This window comes from Anthonomus grandis, chromosome 4 (assembly GCF_022605725.1).
Source record: "Anthonomus grandis grandis chromosome 4, icAntGran1.3, whole genome shotgun sequence".
NCBI classification, from domain to species: domain Eukaryota; kingdom Metazoa; phylum Arthropoda; class Insecta; order Coleoptera; family Curculionidae; genus Anthonomus; species Anthonomus grandis.
Genome location: NC_065549.1, coordinates 42,396,306 through 42,421,636, shown reverse-complemented (window position 1 = coordinate 42,421,636; position 25,331 = coordinate 42,396,306). Strand labels below are relative to the sequence as shown.

At 40.9% G+C, this 25,331-nt stretch overlaps 1 long non-coding RNA gene across 5 annotated transcripts; it reads right to left on the bottom strand.

Moving 5' to 3' along the window:
* Window positions 1-368: 368 nt before the first annotated feature.
* Window positions 369-21,943, bottom strand: LOC126735591 (uncharacterized). Of its 5 annotated transcripts, none has more exons than XR_007660461.1 (3): window positions 21,489-21,943; window positions 16,538-16,903; window positions 369-620 (listed from the first exon to the last, which is right to left on the bottom strand). It is a non-coding gene; the product is annotated as an uncharacterized LOC126735591 (long non-coding RNA). The 5 variants fall into 5 exon arrangements; XR_007660459.1 differs by lacking the exon at window positions 369-620 and adding an exon at window positions 5,147-5,374; XR_007660458.1 differs by lacking the exon at window positions 369-620 and adding an exon at window positions 5,878-6,105.
* Window positions 21,944-25,331: the final 3,388 nt, after the last annotated feature.

The window sequence follows — 25,331 nt, the reverse complement described above, 5'->3', positions numbered from 1 at the left end:
TCATTTTTCGGGTATACCCCCCCGTATCGAATTTTTTCACCAAAAATTGATTTTTGTCGAAATCAAACTAAGTATACCAGCGTCTTATTTGGGTCACCTAGATTACGAAAACACCGGGTTATAACAGGATCCGAGCAGAACTAAGGGAATGAGAGCACTTTGAAAATCCTAAAAAAGTCGTTTTCGACGTCCGATTTTGAGGCCAAAAATGAGCATCAAAAATGCCATATCTTGGCTATCGTAAGAGCTACGACCTTGCGGGTGGTCTCGTTGGATTCACAACGACGAAACTAAGACAAAACCGTTAAAATTTTCCCGATAGCTCCCATAGAAGCCGAGATATCGACCTTCAAAGTTTGGGTTTTTTCATTTTTCGGGTATACCCCCCCGTATCGAATTTTTTCACCAAAAATTGATTTTTGTCGAAATCAAACTAAGTATACCAGCGTCTTATTTGGGTCACCTAGATTACGAAAACACCGGGTTATAACAGGATCCGAGCAGAACTAAGGGAATGAGAGCACTTTGAAAATCCTGAAAAAGTCGTTTTCGACGTCCGTTTTTGAGGCCAAAAATGGGCATCAAAAATGCCATATCTCAGCTATTAGAAAAGCTAGGACCTTGCGGGTGGTCTCGTTGGATTCACAACGACGAAACTAAGACAAAACCGTTAAAATTTTCCCGATAGCTCCCATAGAAGACGAGATATCGACCTTCAAAGTTTGGGTTTTTTCATTTTTCGGGTATACCCCCCCGTATCGAATTTTTTCACCAAAAATTGATTTTTGTCGAAATCAAACTAAGTATACCAGCGTCTTATTTGGGTCACCTAGATTACGAAAACACCGGGTTATAACAGGATCCGAGCAGAACTAAGGGAATGAGAGCACTTTGAAAATCCTGAAAAAGTCGTTTTCGACGTCCGTTTTTGAGGCCAAAAATGAGCATCAAAAATGCCATATCTCGGCTATCGTAAGAGCTACGACCTTGCGGGTGGTCTCGTTGGATTCACAACGACGAAACTAAGACAAAACCGTTAAAATTTTCCCGATAGCTCCCATAGAAGCCGAGATATCGACCTTCAAAGTTGGGTTTTTTCATTTTTCGGGTATACCCCCCCGTATCGAATTTTTTCACCAAAAATTGATTTTTGTCGAAATCAAACTAAGTATACCAGCGTCTTATTTGGGTCACCTAGATTACGAAAACACCGGGTTATAACAGGATCCGAGCAGAACTAAGGGAATGAGAGCACTTTGAAAATCCTGAAAAAGTCGTTTTCGACGTCCGTTTTTGAGGCCAATAATGGGCATCAAAAATGCCATATCTCAGCTATTAGAAAAGCTAGGACCTTGCGGGTGGTCTCGTTGGATTCACAACGACGAAACTAAGACAAAACCGTTAAAATTTTCCCGATAGCTCCCATAGAAGCCGAGATATCGACCTTCAAAGTTTGGGTTTTTTCATTTTTCGGGTATACCCCCCCGTATCGAATTTTTTCACCAAAAATTGATTTTTGTCGAAATCAAACTAAGTATACCAGCGTCTTATTTGGGTCACCTAGATTACGAAAACACCGGGTTATAACAGGATCCGAGCAGAACTAAGGGAATGAGAGCACTTTGAAAATCCTGAAAAAGTCGTTTTCGACGTCCGTTTTTGAGGCCAATAATGGGCATCAAAAATGCCATATCTCAGCTATTAGAAAAGCTAGGACCTTGCGGGTGGTCTCGTTGGATTCACAACGACGAAACTAAGACAAAACCGTTAAAATTTTCCCGATAGCTCCCATAGAAGCCGAGATATCGACGTTCAAAGTTTGGGTTTTTTCATTTTTCGGGTATACCCCCCCGTATCGAATTTTTTCACCAAAAATTGATTTTTGTCGAAATCAAACTAAGTATACCAGCGTCTTATTTGGGTCACCTAGATTACGAAAACACCGGGTTATAACAGGATCCGAGCAGAACTAAGGGAATGAGAGCACTTTGAAAATCCTGAAAAAGTCGTTTTCGACGTCCGTTTTTGAGGCCAAAAATGGGCATCAAAAATGCCATATCTCAGCTATTAGAAAAGCTAGGACCTTGCGGGTGGTTTCGTTGGATTCACAACGATGAAACTAAGACAAAACCGTTAAAATTTTCCCGATAGCTCCCATAGAAGCCGAGATATCGACGTTCAAAGTTTGGGTTTTTTCATTTTTCGGGTATACCCCCCGTATCGAATTTTTTCACAAAAAATTGATTTTTGTCGAAATCAAACTAAGTATACCAGCGTCTTATTTGGGTCACCTAGATTACGAAAACACCGGGTTATAACAGGATCCGAGCAGAACTAAGGGAATGAGAGCACTTTGAAAATCCTGAAAAAGTCGTTTTCGACGTCCGTTTTTGAGGCCAAAAATGGGCATCAAAAATGCCATATCTCAGCTATTAGACGAGCTACGACCTTGCGGGTGGTCTCGTTGGATTCACAACGACGAAACTAAGACAAAACCGTTAAAATTTTCCCGATAGCTCCCATAGAAGCCGAGATATCGACCTTCAAAGTTTGGGTTTTTTCATTTTTCGGGTATACCCCCCCGTATCGAATTTTTTCACCAAAAATTGATTTTTGTCGAAATCAAACTAAGTATACCAGCGTCTTATTTGGGTCACCTAGATTACGAAAACACCGGGTTATAACAGGATCCGAGCAGAACTAAGGGAATGAGAGCACTTTGAAAATCCTGAAAAAGTCGTTTTCGACGTCCGTTTTAGAGGCCAAAAATGGGCATCAAAAATGCCATATCTCAGCTATTAGAAAAGCTAGGACCTTGCGGGTGATCTCGTTGGATTCACAACGACGAAACTAAGACAAAACCGTTAAAATTTTCCCGATAGCTCCCATAGAAGCCGAGATATCGACCTTCAAAGTTTGGGTTTTTTCATTTTTCGGGTATACCCCCCCGTATCGAATTTTTTCACCAAAAATTGATTTTTGTCGAAATCAAACTAAGTGTACCAGCGTCTTATTTGGGTCACCTAGATTACGAAAACACCGGGTTATAACAGGATCCGAGCAGAACTAAGGGAATGAGAGCACTTTGAAAATCCTGAAAAAGTCGTTTTCGACGTCCGTTTTTGAGGCCAAAAATGGGCATCAAAAATGCCATATCTCAGCTATTAGAAAAGCTAGGACCTTGCGGGTGGTTTCGTTGGATTCACAACGATGAAACTAAGACAAAACCGTTAAAATTTTCCCGATAGCTCCCATAGAAGCCGAGATATCGACGTTCAAAGTTTGGGTTTTTTCATTTTTCGGGTATACCCCCCCGTATCGAATTTTTTCACCAAAAATTGATTTTTGTCGAAATCAAACTAAGTATACCAGCGTCTTATTTGGGTCACCTAGATTACGAAAACACCGGGTTATAACAGGATCCGAGCAGAACTAAGGGAATGAGAGCACTTTGAAAATCCTGAAAAAGTCGTTTTCGACGTCCGTTTTTGAGGCCAAAAATGGGCATCAAAAATGCCATATCTCAGCTATTAGAAAAGCTAGGACCTTGCGGGTGATCTCGTTGGATTCACAACGACGAAACTAAGACAAAACCGTTAAAATTTTCCCGATAGCTCCCATAGAAGCCGAGATATCGGCGTTCAAAGTTTGGGTTTTTTCATTTTTCGGGTATACCCCCCCGTATCGAATTTTTTCACCAAAAATTGATTTTTGTCGAAATCAAACTAAGTATACCAGCGTCTTATTTGGGTCACCTAGATTACGAAAACACCGGGTTATAACAGGATCCGAGCAGAACTAAGGGAATGAGAGCACTTTGAAAATCCTGAAAAAGTCGTTTTCGACGTCCGTTTTTGAGGCCAAAAATGGGCATCAAAAATGCCATATCTCAGCTATTAGAAAAGCTAGGACCTTGCGGGTGGTTTCGTTGGATTCACAACGATGAAACTAAGACAAAACCGTTAAAATTTTCCCGATAGCTCCCATAGAAGCCGAGATATCGACGTTCAAAGTTTGGGTTTTTTCATTTTTCGGGTATACCCCCCCGTATCGAATTTTTTCACCAAAAATTGATTTTTGTCGAAATCAAACTAAGTATACCAGCGTCTTATTTGGGTCACCTAGATTACGAAAACACCGGGTTATAACAGGATCCGAGCAGAACTAAGGGAATGAGAGCACTTTGAAAATCCTAAAAAAGTCGTTTTCGACGTCCGTTTTTGAGGCCAAAAATGAGCATCAAAAATGCCATATCTCGGCTATCGTAAGAGCTACGACCTTGCGGGTGGTCTCGTTGGATTCACAACGACGAAACTAAGACAAAACCGTTAAAATTTTCCCGATGGCTCCCATAGAAGCCGAGATATCGACGTTCAAAGTTTGGGTTTTTTCATTTTTCGGGTATACCCCCCCGTATCGAATTTTTTCACCAAAAATTGATTTTTGTCGAAATCAAACTAAGTATACCAGCGTCTTATTTGGGTCACCTAGATTACGAAAACATCGGGTTATAACAGGATCCGAGCAGAACTAAGGGAATGAGAGCACTTTGAAAATCCTGAAAAAGTCGTTTTCGACGTCCGTTTTTGAGGCCAAAAATGGGCATCAAAAATGCCCTATCTCGGCTATCGTAAGAGCTACGACCTTGCGGGTGGTCTCGTTGGATTCACAGCGACGAAACTAAGACAAAACCGTTAAAATTTTCCCGATAGCTCCCATAGAAGCCGAGATATCGACCTTCAAAGTTGGGTTTTTTCATTTTTCGGGTATACCCCCCCGTATCGAATTTTTTCACCAAAAATTGATTTTTGTCGAAATCAAACTAAGTATACCAGCGTCTTATTTGGGTCACCTAGATTACGAAAACACCGGGTTATAACAGGATCCGAGCAGAACTAAGGGAATGAGAGCACTTTGAAAATCCTGAAAAAGTCGTTTTCGACGTCCGTTTTTGAGGCCAAAAATGGGCATCAAAAATGCCATATCTCGGCTATCGTAAGAGCTACGACCTTGCGGGTGGTCTCGTTGGATTCACAACGACGAAACTAAGACAAAACCGTTAAAATTTTCCCGATAGCTCCCATAGAAGCCGAGATATCGACCTTCAAAGTTGGGTTTTTTCATTTTTCGGGTATACCCCCCCGTATCGAATTTTTTCACCAAAAATTGATTTTTGTCGAAATCAAACTAAGTATACCAGCGTCTTATTTGGGTCACCTAGATTACGAAAACACCGGGTTATAACAGGATCCGAGCAGAACTAAGGGAATGAGAGCACTTTGAAAATCCTGAAAAAGTCGTTTTCGACGTCCGTTTTTGAGGCCAAAAATGGGCATCAAAAATGCCATATCTCAGCTATTAGAAAAGCTAGGACCTTGCGGGTGGTCTCGTTGGATTCACAACGACGAAACTAAGACAAAACCGTTAAAATTTTCCCGATAGCTCCCATAGAAGCCGAGATATCGACGTTCAAAGTTTGGGTTTTTTCATTTTTCGGGTATACCCCCCCGTATCGAATTTTTTCACCAAAAATTGATTTTTGTCGAAATCAAACTAAGTATACCAGCGTCTTATTTGGGTCACCTAGATTACGAAAACACCGGGTTATAACAGGATCCGAGCAGAACTAAGGGAATGAGAGCACTTTGAAAATCCTGAAAAAGTCGTTTTCGACGTCCGTTTTTGAGGCCAAAAATGAGCATCAAAAATGCCATATCTCGGCTATCGTAAGAGCTACGACCTTGCGGGTGGTCTCGTTGGATTCACAACGACGAAACTAAGACAAAACCGTTAAAATTTTCCCGATAGCTCCCATAGAAGCCGAGATATCGACCTTCAAAGTTGGGTTTTTTCATTTTTCGGGTATACCCCCCCGTATCGAATTTTTTCACCAAAAATTGATTTTTGTCGAAATCAAACTAAGTATACCAGCGTCTTATTTGGGTCACCTAGATTACGAAAACACCGGGTTATAACAGGATCCGAGCAGAACTAAGGGAATGAGAGCACTTTGAAAATCCTGAAAAAGTCGTTTTCGACGTCCGTTTTTGAGGCCAAAAATGGGCATCAAAAATGCCATATCTCAGCTATTAGAAAAGCTAGGACCTTGCGGGTGGTCTCGTTGGATTCACAACGACGAAACTAAGACAAAACCGTTAAAATTTTCCCGATAGCTCCCATAGAAGCCGAGATATCGACGTTCAAAGTTTGGGTTTTTTCATTTTTCGGGTATACCCCCCCGTATCGAATTTTTTCACCAAAAATTGATTTTTGTCGAAATCAAACTAAGTATACCAGCGTCTTATTTGGGTCACCTAGATTACGAAAACACCGGGTTATAACAGGATCCGAGCAGAACTAAGGGAATGAGAGCACTTTGAAAATCCTGAAAAAGTCGTTTTCGACGTCCGTTTTTGAGGCCAAAAATGGGCATCAAAAATGCCATATCTCAGCTATTAGAAAAGCTAGGACCTTGCGGGTGGTTTCGTTGGATTCACAACGATGAAACTAAGACAAAACCGTTAAAATTTTCCCGATAGCTCCCATAGAAGCCGAGATATCGACGTTCAAAGTTTGGGTTTTTTCATTTTTCGGGTATACCCCCCGTATCGAATTTTTTCACAAAAAATTGATTTTTGTCGAAATCAAACTAAGTATACCAGCGTCTTATTTGGGTCACCTAGATTACGAAAACACCGGGTTATAACAGGATCCGAGCAGAACTAAGGGAATGAGAGCACTTCCTGAAAAAGTCGTTTTCGACGTCCGTTTTTGAGGACAAAAATGAGCATCAAAAATGCCATATCTCGGCTATCGTAAGAGCTACGACCTTGCGGGTGGTCTCGTTGGATTCACAACGACGAAACTAAGACAAAACCGTTAAAATTTTCCCGATAGCTCCCATAGAAGCCGAGATATTGACCTTCAAAGTTTGGGTTTTTTCATTTTTCGGGTATACCCCCCCGTATCGAATTTTTTCACCAAAAATTGATTTTTGTCGAAATCAAACTAAGTATACCAGCGTCTTATTTGGGTCACCTAGATTACGAAAACACCGGGTTATAACAGGATCCGAGCAGAACTAAGGGAATGAGAGCACTTTGAAAATCCTGAAAAAGTCGTTTTCGACGTCCGTTTTTGAGGCCAAAAATGGGCATCAAAAATGCCATATCTCAGCTATTAGAAAAGCTAGGACCTTGCGGGTGATCTCGTTGGATTCACAACGACGAAATTAAGACAAAACCGTTAAAATTTTCCCGATAGCTCCCATAGAAGCCGAGATATCGACCTTCAAAGTTTGGGTTTTTTCATTTTTCGGGTATACCCCCCCGTATCGAATTTTTTCACCAAAAATTGATTTTTGTCGAAATCAAACTAAGTATACCAGCGTCTTATTTGGGTCACCTAGATTACGAAAACACCGGGTTATAACAGGATCCGAGCAGAACTAAGGGAATGAGAGCACTTTGAAAATCCTGAAAAAGTCGTTTTCGACGTCCGTTTTTGAGGCCAAAAATGGGCATCAAAAATGCCATATCTCAGCTATTAGAAAAGCTAGGACCTTGCGGGTGGTCTCGTTGGATTCACAACGACGAAACTAAGACAAAACCGTTAAAATTTTCCCGATAGCTCCCATAGAAGACGAGATATCGACCTTCAAAGTTTGGGTTTTTTCATTTTTCGGGTATACCCCCCCGTATCGAATTTTTTCACCAAAAAATGATTTTTGTCGAAATCAAACTAAGTATACCAGCGTCTTATTTGGGTCACCTAGATTACGAAAACATCGGGTTATAACAGGATCCGAGCAGAACTAAGGGAATGAGAGCACTTTGAAAATCCTGAAAAAGTCGTTTTCGACGTCCGTTTTTGAGGCCAAAAATGGGCATCAAAAATGCCATATCTCAGCTATTAGAAAAGCTAGGACCTTGCGGGTGGTTTCGTTGGATTCACAACGACGAAACTAAGGCAAAACCGTTAAAATTTTCCCGATAGCTCCCATAGAAGCCGAGATATCGACCTTCAAAGTTTGGGTTTTTTCATTTTTCGGGTATACCCCCCCGTATCGAATTTTTTCACCAAAAATTGATTTTTGTCGAAATCAAACTAAGTATACCAGCGTCTTATTTGGGTCACCTAGATTACGAAAACACCGGGTTATAACAGGATCCGAGCAGAACTAAGGGAATGAGAGCACTTTGAAAATCCTGAAAAAGTCGTTTTCGACGTCCGTTTTTGAGGCCAAAAATGGGCATCAAAAATGCCATATCTCAGCTATTAGAAAAGCTAGGACCTTGCGGGTGGTTTCGTTAGATTCACAACGACGAAACTAAGGCAAAACCGTTAAAATTTTCCCGATAGCTCCCATAGAAGCCGAGATATCGACCTTCAAAGTTTGGGTTTTTTCATTTTTCGGGTATACCCCCCCGTATCGAATTTTTTCACCAAAAATTGATTTTTGTCGAAATCAAACTAAGTATACCAGCGTCTTATTTGGGTCACCTAGATTACGAAAACACCGGGTTATAACAGGATCCGAGCAGAACTAAGGGAATGAGAGCACTTTGAAAATCCTGAAAAAGTCGTTTTCGACGTCCGTTTTTGAGGCCAAAAATGGACATCAAAAATGCCATATCTCGGCTATCGTAAGAGCTACGACCTTGCGGGTGGTCTCGTTGGATTCACAACGACGAAACTAAGACAAAACCGTTAAAATTTTCCCGATAGCTTCCATAGAAGCCGAGATATCGACCTTCAAAGTTTGGGTTTTTTCATTTTTCGGGTATACCCCCCCGTATCGAATTTTTTCACCAAAAATTGATTTTTGTCGAAATCAAACTAAGTATACCAGCGTCTTATTTGGGTCACCTAGATTACGAAAACATCGGGTTATAACAGGATCCGAGCAGAACTAAGGGAATGAGAGCACTTTGAAAATCCTGAAAAAGTCGTTTTCGACGTCCGTTTTTAAGGCCAAAAATGGGCATCAAAAATGCCATATCTCAGCTATTAGAAAAGCTACGACCTTGCGGGTGGTCTCGTTGGATTCACAACGACGAAACTAAGACAAAACCGTTAAAATTTTCCCGATAGCTCCTATAGAAGCCGAGATATCGACCTTCAAAGTTTGGGTTTTTTCATTTTTCGGGTATACCCCCCCGTATCGAATTTTTTCACCAAAAATTGATTTTTGTCGAAATCAAACTAAGTATACCAGCGTCTTATTTGGGTCACCTAGATTACGAAAACATCGGGTTATAACAAAATCCGAGCAGAACTAAGGGAATGAGAGCACTTTGAAAATCCTGAAAAAGTCGTTTTCGACGTCCGTTTTTGAGGCCAAAAATGGGCATCAAAAATGCCATATCTCAGCTATTAGAAAAGCTACGACCTTGCGGGTGGTCTCGTGGATTCACAACGACGAAACTAAGACAAAACCGTTAAAATTTTCCCGATAGCTCCCATAGAAGCCGAGATATCGACCTTCAAAGTTTGGGTTTTTTCATTTTTCGGGTATACCCCCCCGTATCGAATTTTTTCACCAAAAATTGATTTTTGTCGAAATCAAACTAAGTATACCAGCGTCTTATTTGGGTCACCTAGATTACGAAAACATCGGGTTATAACAGGATCCGAGCAGAACTAAGGGAATGAGAGCACTTTGAAAATCCTGAAAAAGTCGTTTTCGACGTCCGTTTTTGAGACCAAAAATGGGCATCAAAAATGCCATATCTCAGCTATTAGAAAAGCTAGGACCTTGCGGGTGGTTTCGTTGGATTCACAACGACGAAACTAAGGCAAAACCGTTAAAATTTTCCCGATAGCTCCCATAGAAGCCGAGATATCGACCTTCAAAGTTTGGGTTTTTTCATTTTTCGGGTATACCCCCCCGTATCGAATTTTTTCACCAAAAATTGATTTTTGTCGAAATCAAACTAAGTATACCAGCGTCTTATTTGGGTCACCTAGATTACGAAAACACCGGGTTATAACAGGATCCGAGCAGAACTAAGGGAATGAGAGCACTTTGAAAATCCTGAAAAAGTCGTTTTCGACGTCCGTTTTTGAGGCCAAAAATGGACATCAAAAATGCCATATCTCGGCTATCGTAAGAGCTACGACCTTGCGGGTGGTCTCGTTGGATTCACAACGACGAAACTAAGACAAAACCGTTAAAATTTTCCCGATAGCTTCCATAGAAGCCGAGATATCGACCTTCAAAGTTTGGGTTTTTTCATTTTTCGGGTATACCCCCCCGTATCGAATTTTTTCACCAAAAATTGATTTTTGTCGAAATCAAACTAAGTATACCAGCGTCTTATTTGGGTCACCTAGATTACGAAAACACCGGGTTATAACAGGATCCGAGCAGAACTAAGGGAATGAGAGCACTTTGAAAATCCTGAAAAAGTCGTTTTCGACGTCCGTTTTTGAGGCCAAAAATGGGCATCAAAAATGCCATATCTCGGCTATCGTAAGAGCTACGACCTTGCGGGTGGTCTCGTTGGATTCACAACGACGAAACTAAGACAAAACCGTTAAAATTTTCCCGATAGCTCCCATAGAAGCCGAGATATCGACCTTCAAAGTTTGGGTTTTTTCATTTTTCGGGTATACCCCCCCGTATCGAATTTTTTCACCAAAAATTGATTTTTGTCGAAATCAAACTAAGTATACCAGCGTCTTATTTGGGTCACCTAGATTACGAAAACACCGGGTTATAACAGGATCCGAGCAGAACTAAGGGAATGAGAGCACTTTGAAAATCCTGAAAAAGTCGTTTTCGACGTCCGTTTTTGAGGCCAAAAATGGACATCAAAAATGCCATATCTCGGCTATCGTAAGAGCTACGACCTTGCGGGTGGTCTCGTTGAATTCACAACGACGAAACTAAGACAAAACCGTTAAAATTTTCCCGATAGCTTCCATAGAAGCCGAGATATCGACCTTCAAAGTTTGGGTTTTTTCATTTTTCGGGTATACCCCCCCGTATCGAATTTTTTCACCAAAAATTGATTTTTGTCGAAATCAAACTAAGTATACCAGCGTCTTATTTGGGTCACCTAGATTACGAAAACATCGGGTTATAACAGGATCCGAGCAGAACTAAGGGAATGAGAGCACTTTGAAAATCCTGAAAAAGTCGTTTTCGACGTCCGTTTTTGAGGCCAAAAATGGGCATCAAAAATGCCATATCTCAGCTATTAGAAAAGCTACGACCTTGCGGGTGGTCTCGTTGGATTCACAACGACGAAACTAAGACAAAACCGTTAAAATTTTCCCGATAGCTCCCATAGAAGCCGAGATATCGACCTTCAAAGTTTGGGTTTTTTCATTTTTCGGGTATACCCCCCCGTATCGAATTTTTTCACCAAAAATTGATTTTTGTCGAAATCAAACTAAGTATACCAGCGTCTTATTTGGGTCACCTAGATTACGAAAACATCGGGTTATAACAAAATCCGAGCAGAACTAAGGGAATGAGAGCACTTTGAAAATCCTGAAAAAGTCGTTTTCGACGTCCGTTTTTGAGGCCAAAAATGGGCATCAAAAATGCCATATCTCAGCTATTAGAAAAGCTACGACCTTGCGGGTGGTCTCGTTGGATTCACAACGACGAAACTAAGACAAAGCCGTTAAAATTTTCCCGATAGCTCCCATAGAAGCCGAGATATCGACCTTCAAAGTTTGGGTTTTTTCATTTTTCGGGTATACCCCCCCGTATCGAATTTTTTCACCAAAAATTGATTTTTGTCGAAATCAAACTAAGTATACCAGCGTCTTATTTGGGTCACCTAGATTACGAAAACACCGGGTTATAACAGGATCCGAGCAGAACTAAGGGAATGAGAGCACTTTGAAAATCCTGAAAAAGTCGTTTTCGACGTCCGTTTTTGAGGCCAAAAATGGACATCAAAAATGTCATATCTCAGCTATTAGAAAAGCTAGGACCTTGCGGGTGGTTTCGTTGGATTCACAACGACGAAACTAAGACAAAACCGTTAAAATTTTCCCGATAGCTCCCATAGAAGCCGAGATATCGACCTTCAAAGTTTGGGTTTTTTCATTTTTCGGGTATACCTTCCCGTATCGAATTTTTTCACCAAAAATTGATTTTTGTCGAAATCAAACTAAGTATACCAGCGTCTTATTTGGGTCACCTAGATTACGAAAACATCGGGTTATAACAGGATCCGAGCAGAACTAAGGGAATGAGAGCACTTTGAAAATCCTGAAAAAGTCGTTTTCGACGTCCGTTTTTGAGGCCAAAAATGGGCATCAAAAATGCCATATCTCAGCTATTAGAAAAGCTACGACCTTGCGGGTGGTCTCGTTGGATTCACAACGACGAAACTAAGACAAAACCGTTAAAATTTTCCCGATAGCTCCCATAGGAACTAAGGGAATGAGAGCACTTTGAAAATCCTGAAAAAGTCGTTTTCGACGTCCGTTTTTGAGGCCAAAATCGGGCATCAAAAATGCCATATCTCGGCTATCGTAAGAGCTACGACCTTGCGGGTGGTCTCGTGGATTCACAACGACGAAACTAAGACAAAACCGTTAAAATTTTCCCGATAGCTCCCATAGAAGCCGAGATATCGACCTTCAAAGTTTGGGTTTTTTCATTTTTCGGGTATACCCCCCCGTATCGAATTTTTTCACCAAAAATTGATTTTTGTCGAAATCAAACTAAGTATACCAGCGTCTTATTTGGGTCACCTAGATTACGGAAACACCGGGTTATAACAGGATCCGAGCAGAACTAAGGGAATGAGAGCACTTTGAAAATCCTGAAAAAGTCGTTTTCGACGTCCGTTTTTGAGGCCAAAAATGGGCATCAAAAATGCCATATCTTAGCTATTAGAAAAGCTAGGACCTTGCGGGTGGTCTCGTTGGATTCACAACGACGAAACTAAGACAAAACCGTTAAAATTTTCCCGATAGCTCCCATAGAAGCCGAGATATCGACCTTCAAAGTTTGGGTTTTTTCATTTTTCGGGTATACCCCCCCGTATCGAATTTTTTCACCAAAAATTGATTTTTGTCGAAATCAAACTAAGTATACCAGCGTCTTATTTGGGTCACCTAGATTACGGAAACACCGGGTTATAACAGGATCCGAGCAGAACTAAGGGAATGAGAGCACTTTGAAAATCCTGAAAAAGTCGTTTTCGACGTCCGTTTTTGAGGGCAAAAATGGACATCAAAAATGCCATATCTCGGCTATCGTAAGAGCTACGACCTTGCGGGTGGTCTCGTTGGATTCACAACGACGAAACTAAGACAAAACCGTTAAAATTTTCCCGATAGCTTCCATAGAAGCCGAGATATCGACCTTCAAAGTTTGGGTTTTTTCATTTTTCGGGTATACCCCCCCGTATCGAATTTTTTCACCAAAAATTGATTTTTGTCGAAATCAAACTAAGTATACCAGCGTCTTATTTGGGTCACCTAGATTACGAAAACACCGGGTTATAACAGGATCCGAGCAGAACTAAGGGAATGAAAGCACTTTGAAAATCCTGAAAAAGTCGTTTTCGACGTCCGTTTTTGAGGCCAAAAATGGGCATCAAAAATGCCATATCTCGGCTATCGTAAGAGCTACGACCTTGCGGGTGGTCTCGTTGGATTCACAACGACGAAACTAAGACAAAACCGTTAAAATTTTCCCGATAGCTCCCATAGAAGCCGAGATATCGACCTTCAAAGTTTGGGTTTTTTCATTTTTCGGGTATACCCCCCCGTATCGAATTTTTTCACCAAAAATTGATTTTTGTCGAAATCAAACTAAGTATACCAGCGTCTTATTTGGGTCACCTAGATTACGGAAACACCGGGTTATAACAGGATCCGAGCAGAACTAAGGGAATGAGAGCACTTTGAAAATCCTGAAAAAGTCGTTTTCGACGTCCGTTTTTGAGGCCAAAAATGGGCATCAAAAATGCCATATCTTAGCTATTAGAAAAGCTAGGACCTTGCGGGTGGTCTCGTTGGATTCACAACGACGAAACTAAGACAAAACCGTTAAAATTTTCCCGATAGCTCCCATAGAAGCCGAGATATCGACCTTCAAAGTTTGGGTTTTTTCATTTTTCGGGTATACCCCCCCGTATCGAATTTTTTCACCAAAAATTGATTTTTGTCGAAATCAAACTAAGTATACCAGCGTCTTATTTGGGTCACCTAGATTACGAAAACATCGGGTTATAACAGGATCCGAGCAGAACTAAGGGAATGAGAGCACTTTGAAAATCCTGAAAAAGTCGTTTTCGACGTCCGTTTTTGAGGCCAAAAATGGGCATCAAAAATGCCATATCTCAGCTATTAGAAAAGCTAGGACCTTGCGGGTGGTTTCGTTGGATTCACAACGACGAAACTAAGGCAAAACCGTTAAAATTTTCCCGATAGCTCCCATAGAAGCCGAGATATCGACCTTCAAAGTTTGGGTTTTTTCATTTTTCGGGTATACCCCCCCGTATCGAATTTTTTCACCAAAAATTGATTTTTGTCGAAATCAAACTAAGTATACCAGCGTCTTATTTGGGTCACCTAGATTACGAAAACATCGGGTTATAACAGGATCCGAGCAGAACTAAGGGAATGAGAGCACTTTGAAAATCCTGAAAAAGTCGTTTTCGACGTCCGTTTTTGAGGCCAAAAATGGACATCAAAAATGCCATATCTCAGCTATTAGAAAAGCTAGGACCTTGCGGGTGGTCTCGTTGGATTCACAACGACGAAACTAAGACAAAACCGTTAAAATTTTCCCGATAGCTCCCATAGAAGCCGAGATATCGACCTTCAAAGTTTGGGTTTTTTCATTTTTCGGGTATACCCCCCCGTATCGAATTTTTTCACCAAAAATTGATTTTTGTCGAAATCAAACTAAGTATACCAGCGTCTTATTTGGGTCACCTAGATTACGAAAACATCGGGTTATAACAGGATCCGAGCAGAACTAAGGGAATGAGAGCACTTTGAAAATCCTGAAAAAGTCGTTTTCGACGTCCGTTTTTGAGGCCAAAAATGGGCATCAAAAATGCCATATCTTAGCTATTAGAAAAACTAGGACCTTGCGGGTGGTCTCGTTGGATTCACAACGACGAAACTAAGACAAAACCGTTAAAATTTTCCCGATAGCTCCCATAGAAGCCGAGATATCGACCTTCAAAGTTTGGGTTTTTTCATTTTTCGGGTATACCCCCCCGTATCGAATTTTTTCACCAAAAATTGATTTTTGTCGAAATCAAACTAAGTATACCAGCGTCTTATTTGGGTCACCTAGATTACGAAAACACCGGGTTATAACAGGATCCGAGCAGAACTAAGGGAATGAGAGCACTTTGAAAATCCTGAAAAAGTCGTTTTCGACGTCCGTTTTTGAGGCCAAAAATGGACATCAAAAATGCCATATCTCAGCTATTAGAAAAGCTAGGACCTTGCGGGTGGTCTCGTTGGATTCACAACGACGAAACTAAGACAAAACCGTTAAAATTTTCCCGATAGCTCCCATAGAAGCCGAGATATCGACCTTCAAAGTTTGTGTTTTTTTATTTTTCGGGTATACCCCCCCGTATCGAATTTTTTCACCAAAAATTGATTTTTGTCGAAATCAAACTAAGTATACCAGCGTCTTATTTGGGTCACCTAGATTACGAAAACACCGGGTTATAACAGGATCCGAGCAGAACTAAGGGAATGAGAGCACTTTGAAAATCCTGAAAAAGTCGTTTTCGACGTCCGTTTTTGAGGCCAAAAATGGACATCAAAAATGCCATATCTCGGCTATCGTAAGAGCTACGACCTTGCGGGTGGTCTCGTTGGATTCACAACGACGAAACTAAGACAAAACCGTTAAAATTTTCCCGATAGCTCCCATAGAAGCCGAGATATCGACCTTCAAAATTTGGGTTTTTTCATTTTTCGGGTATACCCCCCCGTATCGAATTTTTTCACCAAAAATTGATTTTTGTCGAAATCAAACTAAGTATACCAGCGTCTTATTTGGGTCACCTAGATTACGAAAACACCGGGTTATAACAGGATCCGAGCAGAACTAAGGGAATGAGAGCACTTTGAAAATCCTGAAAAAGTCGTTTTCGACGTCCGTTTTTGAGGCCAAAAATGGGCATCAAAAATGCCATATCTCAGCTATTAGAAAAGCTAGGACCTTGCGGGTGGTTTCGTTGGATTCACAACGACGAAACTAAGGCAAAACCGTTAAAATTTTCCCGATAGCTCCTATAGAAGCCGAGATATCGACCTTCAAAGTTTGGGTTTTTTCATTTTTCGGGTATACCCCCCCGTATCGAATTTTTTCACCAAAAATTGATTTTTGTCGAAATCAAACTAAGTATACCAGCGTCTTATTTGGGTCACCTAGATTACGAAAACATCGGGTTATAACAGGATCCGAGCAGAACTAAGGGAATGAGAGCACTTTGAAAATCCTGAAAAAGTCGTTTTCGACGTCCGTTTTTGAGGCCAAAAATGGGCATCAAAAATGCCATATCTTAGCTATTAGAAAAACTAGGACCTTGCGGGTGGTCTCGTTGGATTCACAACGACGAAACTAAGACAAAACCGTTAAAATTTTCCCGATAGCTCCCATAGAAGCCGAGATATCGACCTTCAAAGTTTGGGTTTTTTCATTTTTCGGGTATACCCCCCCGTATCGAATTTTTTCACCAAAAATTGATTTTTGTCGAAATCAAACTAAGTATACCAGCGTCTTATTTGGGTCACCTAGATTACGAAAACACCGGGTTATAACAGGATCCGAGCAGAACTAAGGGAATGAGAGCACTTTGAAAATCCTGAAAAAGTCGTTTTCGACGTCCGTTTTTGAGGCCAAAAATGGGCATCAAAAATGCCATATCTCAGCTACTAGAAAAGCTAGGACCTTGCGGGTGGTTTCGTTGGATTCACAACGATGAAACTAAGACAAAACCGTTAAAATTTTCCCGATAGCTCCCATAGAAGCCGAGATATCGACCTTCAAAATTTGGGTTTTTTCAATATTCGGGTATACCCCCCCGTATCGAATTTTTTCACCAAAAATTGATTTTTGTCGAAATCAAACTAAGTATACCAGCGTCTTATTTGGGTCACCTAGATTACGAAAACACCGGGTTATAACAGGATCCGAGCAGAACTAAGGGAATGAGAGCACTTTGAAAATCCTGAAAAAGTCGTTTTCGACGTCCGTTTTTGAGGCCAAAATCGGGCATCAAAAATGCCATATCTCGGCTATCGTAAGAGCTACGACCTTGCGGGTGGTCTCGTTGGATTCACAACGACGAAACTAAGACAAAACCGTTAAAATTTTCCCGATAGCTCCCATAGAAGCCGAGATATCGACCTTCAAAGTTTGGGTTTTTTCATTTTTCGGGTATACCCCCCCGTATCGAATTTTTTCACCAAAAATTGATTTTTGTCGAAATCAAACTAAGTATACCAGCGTCTTATTTGGGTCACCTAGATTACGAAAACACCGGGTTATAACAGGATCCGAGCAGAACTAAGGGAATGAGAGCACTTTGAAAATCCTGAAAAAGTCGTTTTCGACGTCCGTTTTTGAGGCCAAAAATGGGCATCAAAAATGCCATATCTCAGCTACTAGAAAAGCTAGGACCTTGCGGGTGGTCTCGTTGGATTCACAACGATGAAACTAAGACAAAACCGTTAAAATTTTCCCGATAGCTCCCATAGAAGCCGAGATATCGACCTTCAAAGTTTGGGTTTTTTCATTTTTCGGGTATACCCCCCCGTATCGAATTTTTTCACCAAAAATTGATTTTTGTCGAAATCAAACTAAGTATACCAGCGTCTTATTTGGGTCACCTAGATTACGAAAACACCGGGTTATAACAGGATCCGAGCAGAACTAAGGGAATGAGAGCACTTTGAAAATCCTGAAAAAGTCGTTTTCGACGTCCGTTTTTGAGGCCAAAAATGGACATCAAAAATGCCATATCTCAGCTATTAGAAAAGCTAGGACCTTGCGGGTGGTCTCGTTGGATTCACAACGACGAAACTAAGACAAAACCGTTAAAATTTTCCCGATAGCTCCCATAGAAGCCGAGATATCGACCTTCAAAGTTTGTGTTTTTTTATTTTTCGGGTATACCCCCCCGTATCGAATTTTTTCACCAAAAATTGATTTTTGTCGAAATCAAACTAAGTATACCAGCGTCTTATTTGGGTCACCTAGATTACGAAAACACCGGGTTATAACAGGATCCGAGCAGAACTAAGGGAATGAGAGCACTTTGAAAATCCTGAAAAAGTCGTTTTCGACGTCCGTTTTTGAGGCCAAAAATGGACATCAAAAATGCCATATCTCGGCTATCGTAAGAGCTACGACCTTGCGGGTGGTCTCGTTGGATTCACAACGACGAAACTAAGACAAAACCGTTAAAATTTTCCCGATAGCTCCCATAGAAGCCGAGATATCGACCTTCAAAATTTGGGTTTTTTCATTTTTCGGGTATACCCCCCCGTATCGAATTTTTTCACCAAAAATTGATTTTTGTCGAAATCAAACTAAGTATACCAGCGTCTTATTTGGGTCACCTAGATTACGAAAACATCGGGTTATAACAGGATCCGAGCAGAACTAAGGGAATGAGAGCACTTTGAAAATCCTGAAAAAGTCGTTTTCGACGTCCGTTTTTGAGGCCAAAAATGGGCATCAAAAATGCCATATCTCAGCTATTAGAAAAGCTACGACCTTGCGGGTGGTCTCGTTGGATTCACAACGACGAAACTAAGACAAAACCGTTAAAATTTTCCCGATAGCTCCCATAGAAGCCGAGATATCGACCTTCAAAGTTTGGGTTTTTTCATTTTTCGGGTATACCCCCCCGTATCGAATTTTTTCACCAAAAATTGATTTTTGTCGAAATCAAACTAAGTATACCAGCGTCTTATTTGGGTCACCTAGATTACGAAAACATCGGGTTATAACAAAATCCGAGCAGAACTAAGGGAATGAGAGCACTTTGAAAATCCTGAAAAAGTCGTTTTCGACGTCCGTTTTTGAGGCCAAAAATGGGCATCAAAAATGCCATATCTCAGCTATTAGAAAAGCTACGACCTTGCGGGTGGTCTCGTTGGATTCACAACGACGAAACTAAGACAAAGCCGTTAAAATTTTCCCGATAGCTCCCATAGAAGCCGAGATATCGACCTTCAAAGTTTGGGTTTTTTCATTTTTCGGGTATACCCCCCCGTATCGAATTTTTTCACCAAAAATTGATTTTTGTCGAAATCAAACTAAGTATACCAGCGTCTTATTTGGGTCACCTAGATTACGAAAACACCGGGTTATAACAGGATCCGAGCAGAACTAAGGGAATGAGAGCACTTTGAAAATCCTGAAAAAGTCGTTTTCGACGTCCGTTTTTGAGGCCAAAAATGGACATCAAAAATGTCATATCTCAGCTATTAGAAAAGCTAGGACCTTGCGGGTGGTTTCGTTGGATTCACAACGACGAAACTAAGACAAAACCGTTAAAATTTTCCCGATAGCTCCCATAGAAGCCGAGATATCGACCTTCAAAGTTTGGGTTTTTTCATTTTTCGGGTATACCTTCCCGTATCGAATTTTTTCACCAAAAATTGATTTTTGTCGAAATCAAACTAAGTATACCAGCGTCTTATTTGGGTCACCTAGATTACGAAAACATCGGGTTATAACAGGATCCGAGCAGAACTAAGGGAATGAGAGCACTTTGAAAATCCTGAAAAAGTCGTTTTCGACGTCCGTTTTTGAGGCCAAAAATGGGCATCAAAAATGCCATATCTCAGCTATTAGAAAAGCTACGACCTTGCGGGTGGTCTCGTTGGATTCACAACGACGAAACTAAGACAAAACCGTTAAAATTTTCCCGATAGCTCCCATAGGAACTAAGGGAATGAGAGCACTTTGAAAATCCTGAAAAAGTCGTTTTCGACGTCCGTTTTTGAGGCCAAAATCGGGCATCAAAAATGCCATATCTCGGCTATCGTAAGAGCTACGACCTTGCGGGTGGTCTCGTGGATTCACAACGACGAAACTAAGACAAAACCGTTAAAATTTTCCCGATAGCTCCCATAGAAGCCGAGATATCGACCTTCAAAGTTTGGGTTTTTTCATTTTTCGGGTATACCCCCCCGTATCGAATTTTTTCAACAAAAATTGATTTTTGTCGAAATCAAACTAAGTATACCAGCGTCTTATTTGGGTCACCTAGATTACGGAAACACCGGGTTATAACAGGATCCGAGCAGAACTAAGGGAATGAGAGCACTTTGAAAATCCTGAAAAAGTCGTTTTCGACGTCCGTTTTTGAGGCCAAAAATGGGCATCAAAAATGCCATATCTTAGCTATTAGAAAAGCTAGGACCTTGCGGGTGGTCTCGTTGGATTCACAACGACGAAACTAAGACAAAACCGTTAAAATTTTCCCGATAGCTCCCATAGAAGCCGAGATATCGACCTTCAAAGTTTGGGTTTTTTCATTTTTCGAGTATACCCCCCCGTATCGAATTTTTTCACCAAAAATTGATTTTTGTCGAAATCAAACTAAGTATACCAGCGTCTTATTTGGGTCACCTAGATTACGGAAACACCGGGTTATAACAGGATCCGAGCAGAACTAAGGGAATGAGAGCACTTTGAAAATCCTGAAAAAGTCGTTTTCGACGTCCGTTTTTGAGGGCAAAAATGGACATCAAAAATGCCATATCTCGGCTATCGTAAGAGCTACGACCTTGCGGGTGGTCTCGTTGAATTCACAACGACGAAACTAAGACAAAACCGTTAAAATTTTCCCGATAGCTTCCATAGAAGCCGAGATATCGACCTTCAAAGTTTGGGTTTTTTCATTTTTCGGGTATACCCCCCCGTATCGAATTTTTTCACCAAAAATTGATTTTTGTCGAAATCAAACTAAGTATACCAGCGTCTTATTTGGGTCACCTAGATTACGAAAACATCGGGTTATAACAAAATCCGAGCAGAACTAAGGGAATGAGAGCACTTTGAAAATCCTGAAAAAGTCGTTTTCGACGTCCGTTTTTGAGGCCAAAAATGGGCATCAAAAATGCCATATCTCAGCTATTAGAAAAGCTACGACCTTGCGGGTGGTCTCGTTGGATTCACAACGACGAAACTAAGACAAAGCCGTTAAAATTTTCCCGATAGCTCCCATAGAAGCCGAGATATCGACCTTCAAAGTTTGGGTTTTTTCATTTTTCGGGTATACCCCCCCGTATCGAATTTTTTCACCAAAAATTGATTTTTGTCGAAATCAAACTAAGTATACCAGCGTCTTATTTGGGTCACCTAGATTACGAAAACACCGGGTTATAACAGGATCCGAGCAGAACTAAGGGAATGAGAGCACTTTGAAAATCCTGAAAAAGTCGTTTTCGACGTCCGTTTTTGAGGCCAAAAATGGACATCAAAAATGTCATATCTCAGCTATTAGAAAAGCTAGGACCTTGCGGGTGGTTTCGTTGGATTCACAACGACGAAACTAAGACAAAACCGTTAAAATTTTCCCGATAGCTCCCATAGAAGCCGAGATATCGACCTTCAAAGTTTGGGTTTTTTCATTTTTCGGGTATACCTTCCCGTATCGAATTTTTTCACCAAAAATTGATTTTTGTCGAAATCAAACTAAGTATACCAGCGTCTTATTTGGGTCACCTAGATTACGAAAACATCGGGTTATAACAGGATCCGAGCAGAACTAAGGGAATGAGAGCACTTTGAAAATCCTGAAAAAGTCGTTTTCGACGTCCGTTTTTGAGGCCAAAAATGGGCATCAAAAATGCCATATCTCAGCTATTAGAAAAGCTACGACCTTGCGGGTGGTCTCGTTGGATTCACAACGACGAAACTAAGACAAAACCGTTAAAATTTTCCCGATAGCTCCCATAGGAACTAAGGGAATGAGAGCACTTTGAAAATCCTGAAAAAGTCGTTTTCGACGTCCGTTTTTGAGGCCAAAATCGGGCATCAAAAATGCCATATCTCGGCTATCGTAAGAGCTACGACCTTGCGGGTGGTCTCGTGGATTCACAACGACGAAACTAAGACAAAACCGTTAAAATTTTCCCGATAGCTCCCATAGAAGCCGAGATATCGACCTTCAAAGTTTGGGTTTTTTCATTTTTCGGGTATACCCCCCCGTATCGAATTTTTTCAACAAAAATTGATTTTTGTCGAAATCAAACTAAGTATACCAGCGTCTTATTTGGGTCACCTAGATTACGGAAACACCGGGTTATAACAGGATCCGAGCAGAACTAAGGGAATGAGAGCACTTTGAAAATCCTGAAAAAGTCGTTTTCGACGTCCGTTTTTGAGGCCAAAAATGGGCATCAAAAATGCCATATCTTAGCTATTAGAAAAGCTAGGACCTTGCGGGTGGTCTCGTTGGATTCACAACGACGAAACTAAGACAAAACCGTTAAAATTTTCCCGATAGCTCCCATAGAAGCCGAGATATCGACCTTCAAAGTTTGGGTTTTTTCATTTTTCGAGTATACCCCCCCGTATCGAATTTTTTCACCAAAAATTGATTTTTGTCGAAATCAAACTAAGTATACCAGCGTCTTATTTGGGTCACCTAGATTACGGAAACACCGGGTTATAACAGGATCCGAGCAGAACTAAGGGAATGAGAGCACTTTGAAAATCCTGAAAAAGTCGTTTTCGACGTCCGTTTTTGAGGGCAAAAATGGACATCAAAAATGCCATATCTCGGCTATCGTAAGAGCTACGACCTTGCGGGTGGTCTCGTTGGATTCACAACGACGAAACTAAGACAAAACCGTTAAAATTTTCCCGATAGCTTCCATAGAAGCCGAGATATCGACCTTCAAAGTTTGGGTTTTTTCATTTTTCGGGTATACCCCCCCGTATCGAATTTTTTCACCAAAAATTGATTTTTGTCGAAATCAAACTAAGTATACCAGCGTCTTATTTGGGTCACCTAGATTACGAAAACACCGGGTTATAACAGGATCCGAGCAGAACTAAGGGAATGAAAGCACTTTGAAAATCCTGAAAAAGTCGTTTTCGACGTCCGTTTTTGAGGCCAAAAATGGGCATCAAAAATGCCATATCTCGGCTATCGTAAGAGCTACGACCTTGCGGGTGGTCTCGTTGGATTCACAACGACGAAACTAAGACAAAACCGTTAAAATTTTCCCGATAGCTCCCATAGAAGCCGAGATATCGACCTTCAAAGTTTGGGTTTTTTCATTTTTCGGGTATACCCCCCCGTATCGAATTTTTTCACCAAAAATTGATTTTTGTCGAAATCAAACTAAGTATACCAGCGTCTTATTTGGGTCACCTAGATTACGAAAACATCGGGTTATAACAGGATCCGAGCAGAACTAAGGGAATGAGAGCACTTTGAAAATCCTGAAAAAGTCGTTTTCGACGTCCGTTTTTGAGGCCAAAAATGGGCATCAAAAATGCCATATCTCAGCTATTAGAAAAGCTAGGACCTTGCGGGTGGTTTCGTTGGATTCACAACGACGAAACTAAGGCAAAACCGTTAAAATTTTCCCGATAGCTCCCATAGAAGCCGAGATATCGACCTTCAAAGTTTGGGTTTTTTCATTTTTCGGGTATACCCCCCCGTATCGAATTTTTTCACCAAAAATTGATTTTTGTCGAAATCAAACTAAGTATACCAGCGTCTTATTTGGGTCACCTAGATTACGAAAACATCGGGTTATAACAGGATCCGAGCAGAACTAAGGGAATGAGAGCACTTTGAAAATCCTGAAAAAGTCGTTTTCGACGTCCGTTTTTGAGGCCAAAAATGGGCATCAAAAATGCCATATCTTAGCTATTAGAAAAACTAGGACCTTGCGGGTGGTCTCGTTGGATTCACAACGACGAAACTAAGACAAAACCGTTAAAATTTTCCCGATAGCTCCCATAGAAGCCGAGATATCGACCTTCAAAGTTTGGGTTTTTTCATTTTTCGGGTATACCCCCCCGTATCGAATTTTTTCACCAAAAATTGATTTTTGTCGAAATCAAACTAAGTATACCAGCGTCTTATTTGGGTCACCTAGATTACGAAAACACCGGGTTATAACAGGATCCGAGCAGAACTAAGGGAATGAGAGCACTTTGAAAATCCTGAAAAAGTCGTTTTCGACGTCCGTTTTTGAGGCCAAAAATGGACATCAAAAATGCCATATCTCAGCTATTAGAAAAGCTAGGACCTTGCGGGTGGTCTCGTTGGATTCACAACGACGAAACTAAGACAAAACCGTTAAAATTTTCCCGATAGCTCCCATAGAAGCCGAGATATCGACCTTCAAAGTTTGTGTTTTTTTATTTTTCGGGTATACCCCCCCGTATCGAATTTTTTCACCAAAAATTGATTTTTGTCGAAATCAAACTAAGTATACCAGCGTCTTATTTGGGTCACCTAGATTACGAAAACACCGGGTTATAACAGGATCCGAGCAGAACTAAGGGAATGAGAGCACTTTGAAAATCCTGAAAAAGTCGTTTTCGACGTCCGTTTTTGAGGCCAAAAATGGACATCAAAAATGCCATATCTCGGCTATCGTAAGAGCTACGACCTTGCGGGTGGTCTCGTTGGATTCACAACGACGAAACTAAGACAAAACCGTTAAAATTTTCCCGATAGCTTCCATAGAAGCCGAGATATCGACCTTCAAAGTTTGGGTTTTTTCATTTTTCGGGTATACCCCCCCGTATCGAATTTTTTCACCAAAAATTGATTTTTGTCGAAATCAAACTAAGTATACCAGCGTCTTATTTGGGTCACCTAGATTACGAAAACACCGGGTTATAACAGGATCCGAGCAGAACTAAGGGAATGAAAGCACTTTGAAAATCCTGAAAAAGTCGTTTTCGACGTCCGTTTTTGAGGCCAAAAATGGGCATCAAAAATGCCATATCTCAGCTATTAGAAAAGCTAGGACCTTGCGGGTGGTTTCGTTGGATTCACAACGACGAAACTAAGGCAAAACCGTTAAAATTTTCCCGATAGCTCCCATAGAAGCCGAGATATCGACCTTCAAAGTTTGGGTTTTTTCATTTTTCGGGTATACCCCCCCGTATCGAATTTTTTCACCAAAAATTGATTTTTGTCGAAATCAAACTAAGTATACCAGCGTCTTATTTGGGTCACCTAGATTACGAAAACATCGGGTTATAACAGGATCCGAGCAGAACTAAGGGAATGAGAGCACTTTGAAAATCCTGAAAAAGTCGTTTTCGACGTCCGTTTTTGAGGCCAAAAATGGGCATCAAAAATTCCATATCTTAGCTATTAGAA